Source organism: Rhineura floridana, chromosome 8, assembly GCF_030035675.1.
Source record: "Rhineura floridana isolate rRhiFlo1 chromosome 8, rRhiFlo1.hap2, whole genome shotgun sequence".
Classification (NCBI taxonomy): Eukaryota; Metazoa; Chordata; class Lepidosauria; order Squamata; family Rhineuridae; genus Rhineura; species Rhineura floridana.
Genome location: NC_084487.1, coordinates 9,093,673 through 9,112,317, shown reverse-complemented (window position 1 = coordinate 9,112,317; position 18,645 = coordinate 9,093,673).

Below are 18,645 nucleotides of genomic sequence, written 5' to 3'. Positions count from 1 at the left end.
ATGCAGTAATTCAAGATATATGATTACTGACAAAGCAAATAAAAACAGAAAAGGAAAAAGGGGGGGGGAGTCCAGCATCAGAAGACTAGGAAAGGAAAGCATCAGAAGACTAGGAAAGGAAAGCAGGAGACAACCACAGCTCAGTGGTAAAGCACCCGTTTTGCATGCAGAGAGTTTTGCAGTTCAGTCCCCACCATCTATATAAGGATGAGGATTTGTTGACAATGAGGACATGGAACTTGTCAAGGGTTACCAATACAGTCATTAACCAAAATGGAGACAATAGTCAAGAAATCAGAAGAAGGCTAGGACTGCGGAGGGCAGCTGTGACAGAACTGGAAAAGGTCCTCAAATGCAAAGATGTATCACTGAACACCAAAGTCAGGATCATTCAGACCATGGTATTCCCAATCTCTATGTATGGATGTGAAAGTTGGACAGTGAAAAAAGCGGATAAGAGAAGGTTGGTGTAACAGATCTAAGAGGCCTGTACAAATAAAAAGGTCTTCACCAGGCATCAACATGAAAACACACATAGCACCAGCCAGACTTTCTGGGGTGGAAATTCTAGAGACGGGGCCTTCTTAGTTGTGATGTCCCATCTTCCAACACCTCTCCACATTTCCAACAGCAAGTGAATGGCTCTCTAAGGATGATCTTGACACTTTAGTACAGCCTTTTCCAACTAGTGGGCCACCAGATGTTGTTGGACCACAACTCCCATCAGCCTCAGCCAGCATTGCCAATGGACAGGAAAGATGCGAATTGTGGTCCAACATCTGGTGGCCCACTAGTTGGGAAAGGCTGCTTTAGTAAGTTTGTTCTGGAGGCGGGGGGTCTTTAAGAGTTGCATAGGATGGAAATTTCTCCCCCTCTCCATTTCATCCTCACAACAACCCTGTGAAGTAGGTTAGGCTGAGAGGCAGCGACTGGCCCAAGGTCACCCAGCCAGCTTCCTAGCTGAGCAGAGATTTGAACCCTGGTCTCTCAGGTCTCAGTCCAACACTCTAACCACTACACCACACTGGCTCTCTAGACACAGAGACCTGGAGAGGCCAGTGAGGCAAAAAACACTGGAGGAATGTGTAAAGCGGGGCTGCTGAGGGGTGTGGTCTGGGGAGAGTCCTGAGGACTAGATACTTATTTATTTATTCATATTTTATTTAGTTAGTTATTATTGCATTTCTCTCTCACTTTTCCTCTAAGGAGCTCACAGTGGTTCTCCCCCTGCCCATTTTATCCTCACAACAACCCTGTGAGGTAGGTTAGGCTGAGAGACAGTGACTGGCCTGAGGTCACCCAGCCAGCTTCATGGCTGAGCAGAGATTTGAACCCTGGTCTCCCAGGTCCCAGTCCGACACTCTAACCGCTACACCACACTGGCTGTCTAGACAGAGGGGCCTGGAGAGGCACATCTGGTCTCTCCGTGCCTGAAGTTCCCCACCTCTGGTATAGAGTTTCTCCATCTCTCCTTTTCCTTTGTTTGTGAATTGTGATTAATTGAACAATTGCCATTCGAAGTTTGGAAGCATTCATGTCTGTCACAAAATATTCATTGTGCTCCCCTTCTCCAACGCCAGGAACAGATGGAAAACATCTGCGGCCATCCAGATGCTGTTAGACTCCCATCAGCCCCAGCCAGTACGTCCAATGGTCAGGGATGATGGGAGTTGTCTTGCAACAGCTGGAAGGCCACACACTTTTAAAAGCACTTGATGCAATTACTATTTGTATACTCAGAAGAGTATAGCAACTCTCGACGTGGCTCAAGCTGTGGCTCTCCAGATGTCCAACCCCAACTCCCATGAGTCCCAGTCAGCATAGCTAACAGTCAGGGAAGATGGGAGTTGCAACCCAACAGCATCAGGAGGCTCAGAGGTTCACCATCCCTGACACAGGTCACAACTGCCTTTAAGCCACAGGATTTTGCACCTATGCAGCCATAGCACAAAGGTTCAGGGCCGTGTCAAGCAGCCAGCGGTGGCTGATGCTCACTGGGATGGGTAGGGCGGAAGGCAGAGGGACCAACAGTAGGTGGCGCCAGAGCCAGCTCCTTCTAGTCTTGTCCCCATCTAACTCCCTGCTGAGTTCTACAAGGGGCATCACCGAGGAGAAAAGCTGACAGGTGGCCCCACCCCCTGGGCTGCTTGCAAGTAAGCAGGCAGACAGGCGGTGGCAGGCTGAGGTTGGTGAGTCAGTGCCCCATCTGCCCAAGCAGACCAGCCTCCGCTGGTAGCAGCAATGGCAAAAGAAGCTAGCAGCAGACCCTTGTTGGCAGTGTCAGCTCCAGGTGTTGGAGGGCCCTTGGGAAAGACACTCTCCTCCCTCCCTGGGTTTATCTCCTCACTGCCATTATCGCCAGCTGCTGATCCTCCTCCTCTGTGCTACCACCTGCTTGCTTGCCAGGCAGACAGCGAAGGAGCAAACAGGCAGCGGCATGTACTCAGCCTCTTTCTCGCCACCGCTGTGGTGTGGAGTAGAGCAAGAGGTGGATGAACAAGCAAGGAGGCTGCATTGGTGTAGAGGAGCAGGTCACGGGTCAAGCTCTTGACTCCACCTCTGGCCACCATCTGCTACTACGTTTGCACGAAGAGAGAGAGAGAGAGAGAGAGAGAGAGAATGAACCACACAGAACTAAAGCAAGCCACATCCCGCCAGGATGCTCATTTCCTTTGTTTGTGTGAAGCCAGACCATGATCATGTAAGCAAGAGCCCTCAGCAGGTCTAACATACTGAAGGGGTCCTTCAAGGCAGATTTGCACTTTGTAAATCTGCGTCCGAAACCATATTGCTTTTTTGCAATGCACGGCAGAAAACAGCCAAGCCAGCTTGAAGCCCGGCCCACATTACAAGTTGGCAACGGATGATGAGAAGGCCCATTAAAAATCATCCAAGCTCACTGAACCGCACAAGTCTCTCTCCCGGACTATGCAAGCAAACAAAAGGGGCTCAGTTTCCCCCATTTCTTGCTGGCAAAATGAATTGCTGGTGCATTGGCTCTGTCCAGCATTGCTCTGAGGGGCTTTGAAGCTGCATTGAGCCCACAGACCTTTAAAGATGTACAAAAACCCAAGGAAACCGCTTCCGATCAATAGCAACGAAGGCTTGACAGCAGAGGCTTCGGGACCTGTCGTTCTTTCTAAGAGGTGCATAATTAGCATCAAAGTTCTGAAAGGCCCGGGAGTCGTGCTCTGTGATGTTCTCGAGAGGGAGCGAGAGAGCGTGGACAAGGTTTTGCTAATTGGACTGATTGTGTAACTGGTGCCAGCGGCATTCAGCAGTGGCTGGGCACAGTTGGTAGACATGCTAGCCCACACCTCCCATACAAAGGCAGGTCTCTCTAGGGCAGGCTTGTGAATGCTTAAGAAGCACAGAAAAGCCAGGGAATATGATATTGGCTTTCTGAGAATCACCACTTCAGTTTGTTTTTATTTTTTGCTTGAAAAAAAGTAAGTTTCTAGCCCTTAAGCTTGCAAGTGTGCAAACAATGCTTACTGAAATCTCAGGAGTTGGTGAACAACTTTCCAGCTGCTAGCTACAATGCTCAGTATAGATCCTTCTTCCACCCTGTGACCCCAAAACATTTTACATGAAACAGTTTGGACTAGCTCAGGGATGAGATGGGGCGATGATGAAGCTGGATGCAATTATCAAAGCAGTTCTTAAAAACAAAGAACAAGAAGTGCTTTGTGACCACAATATCAACCTTTGCTGGATCAGCCCAGGCCCTCTCTAGTCTAGAATTCTGGTTCCAATTGTGGACAGCCAGGGACCCCTAGAAGCTCACAAGCAGGCTGTGATCACACCTCCAGCTTTTACAGCAGTGGATGGGGAAACAGCTGCGGTGGACAACTAAGACACAGGGTGAGAAACCACAGCCTTAGTAATTAGCTGCAACCCTGTGCAAAGAATATGGCGTCCTTGATAACTACTGCCTAAAATCTGACTTTCCAATCATGCTGAGCAAGTGTGGTGATGCTGTGAGAATTCTGCACAGGGAGCATGTGGCGTCCTTCCCTGGCTCTCCCTGTCAGGTTCCCACCTGCTTGTGGCTACTGCCTTTCACTAGGCACCACCAGGGATACCACCAGTCCGGACCGTCCTTTATATGGTTTCTCACTCCGCTCTAGCACAGATCTCACTAGATTCCGCTGCTAGGCAGCACCACCAGTCACGTCCTATAACCAATACTCCCAGAGACTTTGCCTGAGTCTCTCTCTAGCTGGTTACTTTTGTGACTGCGTGCTTATGCTGTTCCCAACCCCCTTGTATCTTTATAGATAACGCATACAACTCTGGGTTGCTCTGGATACTTGAATTGTTATTATTCCTCCTCCCTTCACCGCTGCCACCATTAGATACTGTTTCTGTTCAGCCTTGGTAATTACCTTGCCCTCCCTTCTGGTATGTATATTCCCCAGCCAAGGATCAGGCCTTTGGTAAACCAAATAAGTATTTATTAAATATCAGAAATAACAAGATTAGTTTTAGAATGTTTCACAAGCGTATGGTTTCATCTATTCCTGTTTTGTACTTGACTTATTATTAATCAGAACTCCAACTCCCTCTTTCTCCACACTCCTGACCTCCCCCCTCAAACACCTCTTTCTCCACACTCCCAACATCCACCACCAAACACCTTCTTCTCCACCCTACTAACATCCCCCCAGATTCAACTGTCATTCTTCCATTTATACTCCCAGCCACTCAAACGCTCAGCCAATCATCCAGCATTCTACTGCTCATGTACTCCCCCCTCCTCTTTCACTCCACTTACCATATGTATTCTATATAAACAGCACTTACCATATTTACCCTACAAGCAGGAACATCACAGAGCACACGCTCTGTATTCAACGGGCCCACAAAGGCAGAGCTCATTGCCAAATTGGTGGGAAATACACAGCTCCACGACTCACCTTTTCCCATTTCAGTTAACATAAAACGCACCGAACGGTAATCAACTGATAAAAGCTATAGGAAAGGGAATTGTGCCATGCCGATCATTACTGAACATGGCTTTCTGTGCATTTGGCCTTTCGTATGCTGACCCTGGTCCTGTGCTTCATGCACAGCCCAACTGACCGTGTGACATTTTGCTGGGCATGGAGATAAGAGTTGAAGGGGTGGGTGTTGGGAATCCCTCAATTTCACTTCTACATGTTGGGCTGCAGTTACAAGCAGAGCCAGCTAAAAAAAAAAGACTACGTTTCGTGTGTGTGTGTGTGTGTGCCCACAGATCCCAAAGCAGTCGTGGAATTTCACGGACAGCAGAATTTCAAGCTGGCTCTGAAAGTTCCTGCTTCGATAAACATCCAAAGAATTTTGAAGGAAGCAAAAAATAATTTTTAAAAAGTTTGGCGAATACCAGCAGAATTTCTCAATGGGCTTCCATTCATCACTAGTAACCATTTTAGGACTTGTTTGTGTTCACACAAGTTTTTTTAAAAATGGTATTTCTTATCTTTGAGACTGTGAGTGGACAGAATGCTGGACATCTAAATAATTGTGACATTTGACACATGCTCCTAGCTAACAAATACAATTGAGGTGGTTTTGCTGCTTCTGTCAGACAAGGTATGCCTCTGAATGCCAGTTGCTGGAAGCCACAGGAGGGGAGAGGTGCTCTTGCACTCAGGTCCTGCTTGTGGGCTTCCCATTGGGGCATCTGGTTGCTCACTGGGAGGACAGGATGCTGGGGCTCAATGGGCCTCATCCAGCAGGCTCTTCTCGTGCTCTTATGGCTCGACTGGTCTTTAGTCTGAGCCAGCAGGATTCTACTTATACTCCTATATACAAATTCATGGAGGATAAGGCTACTGTATAAATAAATACTAGCCTTGGTGGCTACTGTTGGAGGCGATATGCCTCTGAATGCCAGTTGCTGGGAATCGCAAGTGGTGAGAGTGCTGTTTCACTCAGATCCTGTTTGTGGGCTTCCCATTGGTGTACCTGGTTGGCTGCTGTGAGAACAGGATGTTGGACTAGATGGACCTTTGGTCTGATTCAACAGGACTTTTTAAGTTCTTAAGTTTATCTGAAATTAACCCAGGCTAGTACCCTGGAGAATGACCAACAAACAGAAGTTCCATAAACATCATCACCATGGTGGCTATGACTCCTAAGATTTGTTTAGGCTCAGCCCAGTATGTGAAAAATTAGGGTTGCCAGGTCCATGGCCTGAGACTGATCCTATATCTTTAGGAGAAGAGAAAGTCAGCCAAGTGCAGGTGTTCTTGCAACTCTGTAATGGGAAAAACCACAAGGTGGAATTCTCCCTTCCCCCTGCACAACTTTTAAAGATACAGAAGACCTCCGGGAGCCTGGGCCTGACAACCACGAGGTCTTCTGTATCTTTAAAAGTTGTGCAGGGGGAAGGGAGAATTCCACCTTGTGGTTTTTCTCATTACAGTGTTGCAAGAACACCCGCACTTGGCTGACTTTCTCTTCTCCTAAAGATACAGGATCAGTCTCAGGCCATGCACCTGGCAACCCTAGGAAAAATGCAGAGTGCTAGGAAAAGGTGAATGTTGCACAAAGGAGAAGTGGAAGATGAGAAATGTAGACAGAAGCTTCCCGGAATGAATGCTCAAGTCATGAAATAGGCAACATGGCTTGGCACAGGAAGGCTGGCTGCCCACAGATGTCACATCAAAACAGAGTAACAGGCAGGAATGTGGCTGATCATTCTATGTGAACAAAACCTGTCCTTCAGTGGCAGCTGGAGACAAGGGAGAAGGAATTATGTTGGGGTTGGGCAGAGAACAAAGCAAATAACATTTTTTACAAAGGCCAGTAGGAGCCTGATCCTGCAAGTAGCTTAATCCCCTGAAACCTGGTTTGTAGCATGGGGTCAACATCTGCACAAGATTACTTTGCCAAGTTGTTTCTGGGTTCAATTCAAAGTGATGGGATTGTAGGGTTCAGAATTAACTGAGCAGTCTTCGGTCATCATCACAGGAGAGGCTTAAATCAACTCTGCTTTAATTTGACTTCTCACACAAATGCAAAACCTCCACCGGCAACAACTCCTTTAAGTTCCTTCCTGCGCCAACCACATTCATATATGAAACAGGGAAAGGGCAGAGCTTGGAAAAGTTACTTTTTTGAACTTCAACTCCCATCAGCCCAATGCAGTGGCCATGCTGGCTGGGGCTGATGGGAACTGTAGTTTTAAAAAAGTAACGTTTCCAAGCTCTGGAAAGGGCGAGGCAGGCTCAACTACAGTTCTTGTGCCAGAATCACGTTTGCAATGACCAACCCTGGTTTCCTCCACCGAACAGGTGCGAAAGTATTTTGCAGAAGAGTAGCAGCAGGTGGCAGCAACGTTACTTAAGCTTTTCTCCACTTGCCATTTTCTCACCTGAGAACCCAAGTGCTTTCTTTCCCCTTGCTAAGTGTGGATCTGGACACACACATGGCTGATGGATAAGTATCTGAGGGTAAGGGCTTTCAGAGAAAGTCTGAGCTTCCTTCCTTTCCTTTTTTCTTACCACTTTGCCGCTACAGACAGCTACCTCTGCAGTTTCATGAGGGAGACCCGATTTCCAAGACTTGGATCTTGCTGCAAACATGCAATTCTGCCCTAAGGGGGTAAAGATGTATTGCATGCCATAAAGTCCTGGCACTAGGGGTAGGGGACAAATTTGATTCCGTTCACATTTAAAGGTTTGTTGTTGTTATATGCCTGCAAGTCGATTATGACTTATGGCGACCCTATGAATTTTTAAAAATATATTCATAGGGTTTTCATGGTCAGAGGTATTCAGAGGTGGTTTACATTGCCTTAACCTTCCTAATTTGCACTTCCTTGAAACAAAAAAAGCAAACCGAAACCAGCCATCCGTCGAAATGCGCACTTCTCTGAATTTTGCAATGCAGTTCTCTAGCCAAGGAATGTGTACAAAAATGCATACACTTGGATAAAGTGTGCATAGCAATGCATATATTTGTTAAAATAACATACAAAACGCATCATATTAGGGGAAATTGCTGGCAAAAGCATGTATATTTGAGGAAATTGCATACAAATGTGTATATTATGAGAAATTTGCACTAAAATGAGAAACCAAAAGTGACGGATTCGCTCATCCCCACCTGTTACCCTTTAAACTTAGCAGCTTTGAAACAGCAAGGGGGAAGGTGTTAAGCATCTCTCCTCCTGTTTCTTCACCCAAAATCTCCTGCACTAAGCAGGAGGTTTTGGGTGGATAAACAAGGGGAGAGGTGTTTAACCTCTTCCCCACCTGCTGTTTCTAACTTGCAAAACACCCCCCCCAGCCAAAATTTTCTCCCTCCTGTGCGGTTCAAACTAGCTGCATTTTGGTGCGGTGCAATTAAGAAATGGCAGGTAGGGAAAGGATTAAGTACTCATCTCTCTCTCTCTCTCTCTCTCTCTCCCCTCTCCCCCAATGCTCAAAATTCAACCTCCTTGAAGTTGTTTTTTCTTTTAAAGAATCCATACAACCATGGCGTTGGGGGTCACAAAATCCCACACGAAGCTTATGAGCCACACTTCTTGATTGCTCCCCTTATAAACACTCTGCCTGCTCACCGCCCCCCCATTTTTCAGCAAAATGAGTTCCTAATTAAAGAGGCATTCACTTCTCTTTTACCATCCCTGCACCATCTTTAGACATCTTGAGAAATATCCCCCTGCCCTTGCTACTGCCACTTCAGGCAGGAGCGTTTTCACAGAAAAGAAAGGAACTTGCCTCAAAGCACCAAGTTGCAGCCAGGTCACAATGTGCCATTGGTGGGGAAGGACTCCACCTAGCAGGCTTCAGTACTTCCCCGCACGTGGATCAACAAGGTGCATCCTCCCGTCTTGGAGGATTCAGCGGTTCTTCATAAACAGATCCATCTGATGCTTGAACCAAAGCTCCACCTCTCTTCAGATCAGTTTGCAGGAAAGCGTGAGAACCCCCTGAATGAAGCAACAGGCCAGACCTCAGAAGTCATTCTCATGTGGATTGCATATGAGCCAACAAAGCCAGCAACGAAGAAATGGAATCTTGAGAAATTTGGCCCTTTCTTCTTACAGAAAACTTGCTGATGCTATTGCTTGTAAAGGCGATAGCACAGTGGTAGTAGGGTTGCCAGGTTCAGGGCCTGAGACTGATCCTGTATCTTTAGGAGAAGAGAGTCAGCCAAGTGCAGGTGTTCTTGCAACACTGAAATGGGTAAAACCACAAGGTGGAATTCTCCCTTCCGCCGGCACAACTTTTAAACATACAGAAGACCTCTTCGAGGCCGGGCCTGGCAACCAAGAGGTCTTCTGTATCTTTAAAAGTTGTGCAGAGGGAAGGAAGAATTCCACTTTGTGGTTTTACCCATTTCAGTGTTGCAAGAACACCTGCACTTGGCTGACTTTCTCTTGATACAGGATCAGTCTCAGGCCCTGAACCTGGCAACCCTAGTGGTAGAGCATCTGCCTTGCAGGCAAAATATACACTGCATCTCTAGGTAGGGCTGGGAAGGTCCCCTGTCTGAAACCCTGGATAGCCAGTCTGTGTAGGCAATACTGAACTAAATGGACCAATGGATCCACCTCAGTGTAGGGCAACATCTTATGTTGCTATTTGGGAAGGGCCACAACATAGTGGTGGAGTATCAGTTTTGCATGCAGAAGGTCCAGGTTCAACCCTCCTGCATTTTCTGGTGTTGTCTGGAAGCCAGTAGTGTCAGAGAATTCCAATGAATACAATGTATTGGCATATCCAGAAGATGGGGTCTTATTTCAAGGATGCCTAGAGATCCTTTTGGACCAAAGGCATATAACTGGTTAATGTCTATGATACTTTTTACAGTAGGCCCCCGCTTTACAGCGCTTCGCTAATGCGGTGGTCTCAATTAGACGCAATTAGACTAAAGCCCCACTCATACGGCGCTTGTTCTGCTTTTATAGCAGTTTTCGGGCGTCACACACCATCCTATTCAATGAGTCCGCTTTTCAGCGGGGGTCTGGAACTTAACCCGCCGTATGAGTGGGGCCCTACTGTATTTTGTAAAACATTGTCTGATTAGTAGGACTGGGGAGGGCAGCTATGAGAGAACTAGAAAAGGTCCTCAAATGCAAAGACGTATCACTGAACACTAAAGTCAGGATCATTCAGACCATGGTATTCCCAATCTCTATGTATGGATGTGGAAGTTGGACAGTGAAAAAAGTGGATAAGAGAAAAACCAACTCATTTGAAATGTGGTGTCGGAGGAGAGCTTTGTGCATACCATGGACAGCAAAAAAGACAAATAATTGGGTGTTAGAACAACTTAAACCAGAACTATCACTAGAAGCTAAAATGATGAAACTGGGATTATCATAATTTGGACACATAATGAGAAGACCTGATTCACTAGAAAAGACAATAACGCTGGGAAAAACAGAAGGGAGTAGGAAAAGAGGAAGGCCAAACAAGAGATGGATTGATTCCATAAAGGAAGCCATAGACCTGAATTTACAAGATCTGAACAGGGTGGTTCATGACAGATGCTCTTGGAGGTCACTGATTCATAGGGTCGCCATAAGTCGTAATCAACTTGAAGGCACATAACAACAAAGTATGTCCCAGGCAGTGCGTGGAAATTTGACTATTTGACTCTTTCACGGAGATAAACTCATTACTTTACCATCCCACAGCCTTTCCACCTGCTACCAAGATCACTAGTCAGTTATCTATTCTGGCTGCTTTCCACAGATTACAGTGCTGTTTTGGCCTTGAGAAAGTATAAACATGGTCACAAGCACTAATGAATAGCACAAATAGCAGGTGTGCTTCATTAGCGTTTGGGGGCATATAATGTGCTGCAAACCTCTCCACTTTGGAACTTCAGCATAGCTCAGACAATGCTATACAGTAGACCTCACAGGAGCTTGTTCATCACCATTTTGAGGGGTTCCCAGTGACTGAATGGACATGGGGCTGCGTATCCAAGCTCCAGCTACAGGCCTCTGTCTGCTGTCATTCTGAGGGTTCCCAAGCAGCAGAAAGGACGTAAGATTGACTGCTTTGCTTTCTGTTTTTGCATGCTTTGCTTAGTTGTTAATAAAAACTGTAACTTTCACCCCATTTGTGTTGTTATTGTCTCCAGATCCTAAAAAACCTTGCCCTTTGACATTCCAAATTGGCTTGGGCAATGCAAACAGAAAAGGAAGCAGAAATTGCTGCAGTTCACATGTTTGTCTGTGGTCAGGAATGGAAATCGACTAAGCGAACACAATCAGTGTTCGTTCTCATGAATGTAAGTTATGAAAACAGTAGCATAACTTACGTTAATTAGCAGACAGTGCAATGAATAATTAGTGTTTGGAGGAAACTGAACTGCAGAGGAACAGAAACAGTGCTAATTGTGACGAATAGAGGTCAGAACAGAAATCACTGCCTTCTTACATGACTACTGGAGAGTGGATCTGCCCGACCAAAATGGCTGTGACTGCTGCTACTTACTTCCCACTGAAGGCTGCCATCTTCACATTCATCCACTCACCGTGGAAAGGGAGGTAGCTGCACTTGATGAATGTCTGCCTACTGTGCAGATGTTCAGGACACAAGGGCCTCTATTGTGATTTCCTCTACTCTCAACCTGGTTTGTCCACTTTTAATGAAAGCTGTAAGCGCTCCAACTTCTATTGCAGATACCCAACGCTGAGCATCCCTGTGACTCAGGCTATGCAACAACCTTGTTGGTCTGTTTGATCAGGGCTGCAGCATTTATGGCCTTCCAGCTGTTGTTGGACTCCAGCTCCCAGCAGTCCGAATGGCCAATGGGTCAGAGATTATGGGTGTTGTAGTCCAACATTATCTGGACAGCCACAGGTTCTGCACTCCTGCTTTGGATGGAAAGGCAGCGTTTAAAATGTTTCACAAATGAACAACTTAAAACCTAAGAAAAAGATTTAAAAAATATATATTACAAGCACTTATGAAAAGCTATCTATGGAGGCGCAGGTAGAGGTCGTCAGTTGGGCGGCGCTTTATCAACTACATCTCGTCCGAAGGATACGCCCTTCCCTCCCGAGTCACTTGCTTCCAAAAGTAGCACATGCTCTGGTCTTATCCCGGGGGCTGGATTATTGTAATGCCTTATATGTTGGTCTTCCCTGGACTATGGTTCGTAAGCTGCAGCTAGTGCAGAATGCGGCGGCTCGACTGATTAAGGGCAGTCGCCGCCATGACCATATCACCCCAGTCCTTAAGGAATTGCACTGGCTACCTGTGGTTGCGTGGGCCAAATTTAAGATCCTGGCTTTAATTTATAAGGCTCTTCATGAGGCCGGCCCACTCTATTTAAAGAGTCACCTTCATTCGCACCAGGGGCGCTGGCTTACAAGATCGTCCTTGAATGGCTCGCTTCTTATACAGAGGGGAAGAAAAAAGGGGAAAAAACCCCAAGTCGCCAAAAAGTGTATTTATGAAAATAATCCCAAAGCAGTTTATTAAAAAGACAAGCCCAATGCGTTTCGGCCACCTTATATTGGCCTTCGTCAGGGGCTGAAAGTTGAAACATACAAACATGTAATCAGTATTAAAATCTTATTAGTTTGGGACATACAATTCATTATCACATAGCATAGGAACAAACACCAATCATTTCCCTGATTCTAAAAAAGAACTTATTAGAAAGAGGTTATCCATATAAAGTAGTAGAAGAAAACTATGAGAAAGCTTCATACCAAAACCGTCTAGACCTTTTACAACCCACACGCAGAGCATCTTCTGAACAACTTCAGTTTTTTCTTCCTCTGACGAATCAGATGCCATCCACCTTCGCTGCACTCACTTCTTATACCTCCAGTAAAAGAGGCGAGGTTGGTGAGGACAAGGTCTAGAGCCTTTTCTATCGTGGCTCCTATGCTTTGGAATTTGTTGCCAACTGACCTCTGTCAGGCCCCCTCCCTGCTATGCTCTTTACCCAGGCATGGGAAGGGGATTAGGCTGGTGGACTGCAGTTCTTGGGGGGTTTAAACTCAAATTTAGGCTGGCAGATTGCAGATCTTGGGGGGGGGTTAAATGTTTAAGCTTTTAATTTCTAATTTTTAGGATTTTGATTATGTTTATATGAAATGTACTTGTGTTTGGTTGTAAGTCGCCCAGAGTGCCAGATGAACCTCTGCCAGATGGGCGTCTAACAAATCTCATAAATAAAATAAAAATAAAAATAAGAAAAACTGTAGATTGGAAACCATTGTAAAAAGTGGCATTCCCCTTCTGTGTGAGAGAAAAGGAGGGTCTTCTAAGTGAGGTGTCTTCTATTGATTGATTGATTTTTAAATGGCAATTTCATTAAAAAAAAAAGAAATAAAGAAAGTGAGGAAAGCAACCTCCCCAAAATCCGTCAGCTCACATTAACAGTACTTTTAAACATCTATACATCCATTTTTGTTTACATATAGAGATCAGTATGTGCCACCAAAAGTCCAAATATGTATGCAGGTGAAATTGGTATTTATAGAAAATAGGCTCAAATGTAGCAAGGGAGTTTAGATCATCAGACCTTACATAATAGCTTGTGTTATCTAGTGTCTCTTAGGGCACATTAAGTCATTTTTGTTGCTCTGCAGTTAATCACCATATAATAGGAATATAATTTAAAACTTCATGGACATCTGTAGCTAGGCTTCTTGTATAACAGATGCATCATCATCCAAGGCTGTGTACACACCATATATTTAAAGCACTCCCCGCCCCACAAGAATCCTGGGAGCTGTAGTTTGTGAAGGGTACTGGGAATTATAAACTACAGTTTCCAGGATTGTTTGGCGGGGTGTACGGCGTATATTCAGTCTAAAAAGCAAAGTATGTTTTTTTCTGTAGACCTGAACTTACAAGATCTGAACAGGGTGGTTTATTGCAAATGCTATTGGAGGTCGATGATTCATAAGGTCGCCATAACTCGTAATCGACTTGAAGGTACATAACACACAAACACACATATGCAAATCTGTGCAGATTTAATCAGCTGAATGGAAGCAGCAGTCCTAACCACACTTTCCTTGGAACACAGCAGAACTTACTGCTGAGTACCCTTGCACAGTATTGCGGCTCCGCAAAACTCCTATAATCAACTCAGATTTCTTTAATCAGGACACAGCCATAAAAATAATCCATTTTTTTTTTTTAAAAATGTACAGAGGTCACACTGACGGTTCTGAGCAATGCCATACCCAGCTCAGAACTACTCTGACATAATCACCATCCCATTCCAGAACACGCGGTCCTTGCACAACCCCCTTTACTCCACCGACCTCCCCGCAACATTTGTACATGCAAATAGGTAACGGAAGAGGAACCATGTGCTGATGGGGTGACTAAATGAAAAGGGAGTGATTTATCTTTTGGACCATGTCCTAATTTTAGGCACATCCAACTGCCAGGCAGGGAGAGGTGTGCCCTGTCTCGTTGCTTGTAAAAGCAATTACATAATCAGATTTTACAAGATAAAGCCATCAGGAGATGCATTTCAGGGCTGCTGTGTGTAAAATTAACTCTACCGCCCCCACCTTCCTAGCACCCGTAAGCCATGAGATGCTTCTGAAAAAAATCACTCCTATACCTTGCATCGTGTCTGCATAACAGCAATGCACCATGCTAGGTTCGGCATTGGGCCTGGAAACTCCTTGATTTAGGGGTAGGGACCCTTTTTTCAGCCTGAGGGCCGCATTCTCTTCTGGACAACCTTTCAGGGGCCACATGTCATTAGCAGGGCCAGAGGCAGAAGTGGGTGGAGCAATGAGTAAATGTTACCTTTGCACACTCACACATCCCTCTCTATCCTTCATCCAGGCTACCAAGGCTTGTTATTGGAGCTGAATGACACATTCCTACTAGGTAAAAACACTCAAGACGGGTGAGAAAGGACGCCAGAGAGGAGTGATGCCTGGGAGGGAGGGTGTGGCCGAGGAGGGCATGTGGCCTGGGGAGGACAATCCCAAGGACCATACAGACAGCCTTGGAGGGCTGAATACGGCCTACCCCACCCCCGATTCAGACTAAACATCAGGAAGAACTTTCTGATGAGGTGTTTGACAGAGGACCAGTCCTAGAAGATGGTGGGCTCTGCTATCAGGGATGCTGCAGCAGCAGGTTTTCCTGCATCAGCAGAGGGCTGGACTAGATGACCTTTGAGTTCCTTTCCAAATCTATTTATTTATTTAATTTATTTATTTTCATTTCTAGACTGCCCATAGCTAATAGCTCTCTGGGCGGTGTACAAAACGAGATTAAAATACAATATAGAATAAAATCAGTAACAAAGGAACACATTAAACTAAAAACATTAAACATAAAGCATTAAACATTAAAATGCCTGGGAGTATAGCCAGGTCTTAACCTGGCGCCTAAAAGAAAGAACCGTAGGCGCCAGGCGTAGTTCCTCCGGTAAGCTGTTCCATAATTCGGGGGCCACCACAGAAAAGGCCCTAGATCTAGTAACAGTCCTCCGGGCATCCTGGTGAGTTGGTACCCGGAGGAGGGCCTTAGATACTGAACGAAGTGAACGGGTAGGTTCATAGCGGGAGAGGCGTTCCACAAGGTATTGCGGTCCCACACCGTGTAAGGCTTTATAGGTCAACACCAGCACCTTGAATCTAGCTCGGAAACAAATAGGTAGCCAGTGCAAGTGAGCCAGGACAGGTGTTATATGCGCAGACCGATTGGTCCTCGTCAACAGCCTGGCTGCCGCATTTTGCACTAGCTGAAGTTTCCGAACAGTCTTCAAGGGCAGCCCTACGTAGAGCGCGTTACAGTAATCCAGTCTAGAAGTTACCAGAGCATGAACAACCGAGGCGAGATCATCACTGTCCAGATAGGGGCGTAGTTGGGCTACTAAGCGCAGGTGGTAAAACGCATTCCGTGCCACCGAGGCCACTTGAGCCTCGAGCGACAAGGAAGGGTCAAAAAGGACCCCCAAACTACGAACCTGTTCCTTCAAGGGGAGTGTAACCCCATCTAGAACAGGATAAGCATCCACCATCTGAGCAGGGAAAGAGCTCACCAACAGTGTCTCAGTCTTGTCTAGATTGAGTTTCAGTTTATTAGCTCTCATCCAGTCCATTATTACGGTCAGGCAACGGTTCAGCACATCAACAGTCTCACCTGTGGAAGGTGAAAAGGAGAAGTAGAGCTGCGTGTCATCAGCGTACTGATGGCAACGCACTCCAAAACTCCTGATGACCGCACCCAGAGGCTGCATGTAGATGTTGAAAAGCATGGGGGACAAAACCGACCCCTGAGGGACTCCACAATGGAGAGTCCAGGGTGTCGAGCAATGTTCCCCAAGCACTACCTTCTGGCGACGATCCGCTAAGTAGGAGCAGAGCCACTGCCAAGCAGTGCCCCCAACTCCCAACTCCGCGAGCCTTCCCAGAAGGATACCATGGTCGATGGTATCAAACGCCGCTGAGAGATCAAGGAGAATCAACAGAGTCACACTCCCCCTGTCCCTCTCCCGACAAAGGTCATCATACAGGGCGACCAAGGCTGTTTCAGTGCCAAAACCGGACCTAAAACCGGATTGAAACGGATCCAGATAATCGGTTTCATCCAAGAGCGCCTGGAGCTGGCCGGCAACCACCCGCTCCAGAACCTTGCCCAAAAAAGGGACATTCGCCACCTGTCTGTAGTTGTTCAAAACATCTGGGTCCAGAGAAGGTTTCTTTAAAAGAGGTCTTATTATTGCCTCCTTGAGACTACCAGGGACTACTCGCTCTCTCAAGGAGGCATTTATTACCTCCCTGGCCCAGCTGGCGGTTACAGCCCTGCTAGTCTTCACTAGCCAAGATGGGCAAGGGTCCAGAGCAGACGTGGTCGCACCTTGTCCACTTCCTCGAGCTGCACCAACTGAAATTCATCCAATAATAAAGGACAAGACCGCGCTCTGGACACTTCAATGGATTCATCTGTCATAACATCAGAGTCTAAGTCCCGACGGATGCATGCAATCTTATCCTGGAAGTGCTCCGCAAGTTTGTTGCAGCGGGCTTCCGATGTTTCCTTAGTATCATGAGAGCCAGAATGTAGAAGCCCTCGTACCACCCTAAAAAGCTCCACTGGGCGACAAAGGGATGATCTAATGGTGGTAGCAAAATAAGACTTTTTTGCCGCCCTAACCGCTTTTATGTACAACTTAGTGGAAGCACTTACCAAGGAATTACAATTCTAAAGCACTGCAATTCACAGGCCTGTCAGGCACGTGGTTCCATCGTATCACTCTGTGACAGGACCCTACCTCCTTGCCACCATGCCCCAGGCTTGCCTGATTGGCAAAACTCATAGAGACGGCAGTAGGGTCCTCAGCTGCATACGCCACAAATTACCTTTCTTCACAGAAAAACAAACACCCACTGCAGCTGAAACCTGAATGGATGCCAGAAAGAGAGGAGTGGAGTGCCATGAAGCACAGCACTGCAGGGGTAAGGCTCAGGGTACAAATTATATTGTGTCATCAAAGCTGGGCCGTGGGCAGGAGCCAAAGGCGAGGTCAACCAAAGGATATGGGAACACACCGTTGTTGTTATGTGCCTTCAAGTCGATTACGACTTATGGCGACTCTATGAATCAGTGACCTCCAAGAGCATCTGTCGTGAACCACCCTGTTCAGATCTTGTAAGTTCAGGGCTGTGGCTTCCTTTATGGAATCAATCCATCTCTTGTTTGGCCTTCCTCTTTTTCTACTCCCTTCTGTTTTTCACAGCATTATTGTCTTCTCTAGTGAATACACATGAGCTCAGGAAAATACTCTTGGTCGAGCAAGGTTTAACTGGAAGTGGGAGTCCTTTTATACTTTTTTCCTGTCCAGGAGCAACCATTAGCCAGCCTAGGTGGGTGGAGTCAGGCTAGTACCTCTGGATACTAAACTGCCAAGGATGGCAAATCTCAGGCCCAGGGGGCAAATATGGCCCCCAAGTCCTCTCTATCTGGCCCTCAGGACTCCCCCTAGACCACGCCACTCACTAGTCTTGCTTCACTCCCTCCTCAAGTCTCTTAGTCTCCAAGTATCTTAGTCTGCGTCTGTGTTGGAATTGCTTTTAAATATGTTCTTAAACCTTCTTTTTTAAAATGTTTTTTAATCTTAGAAGATCTTTGGAAAGCTTTTTTAAGAAACATTTTTTAAGATGTTTTGCTTTAATGTATTTTAAAGTCTGTTTTTATGATGTTTTAAAGTGTTTTTAGTGCTTTTGTTTGCTGCCCTGGGCCCCTGCCGGGAGGAAGGGCGGAGTATAAAGCAAATAATAAATAAATAAATAAGTGCTGTGGACTGTGATAATGCTTCTCGCTTGCATGGATGGAGAGAGGTGTATGTGTGTGAGGGATGGGATTCATTGGCCTGGTGCACCTCTGAAAGCATTCCGTCAATCTAACAGGCCGGATTCAATTTGAGTTTGTTCTTTGTCCGCTAGCCGCTGCTTTTACCAATCCATTTTCTCCTTCCCCCCAAATATTGACATTAATATAGACAATTCTGAAAGGAAATATTGATAAAATCATTGTTTTTAATGTTGAAAATAGCTGCGGAAAATTGCTATATAAAAACCTGATCCGCAACAATAGAGAATAAGTGAATTAATGGAAAATTTGATACCAAATCTGAATTGTGTGGAATTCTAGCACATTCCTGCTCTGTGTGTGGCCACATTCACACTGCACA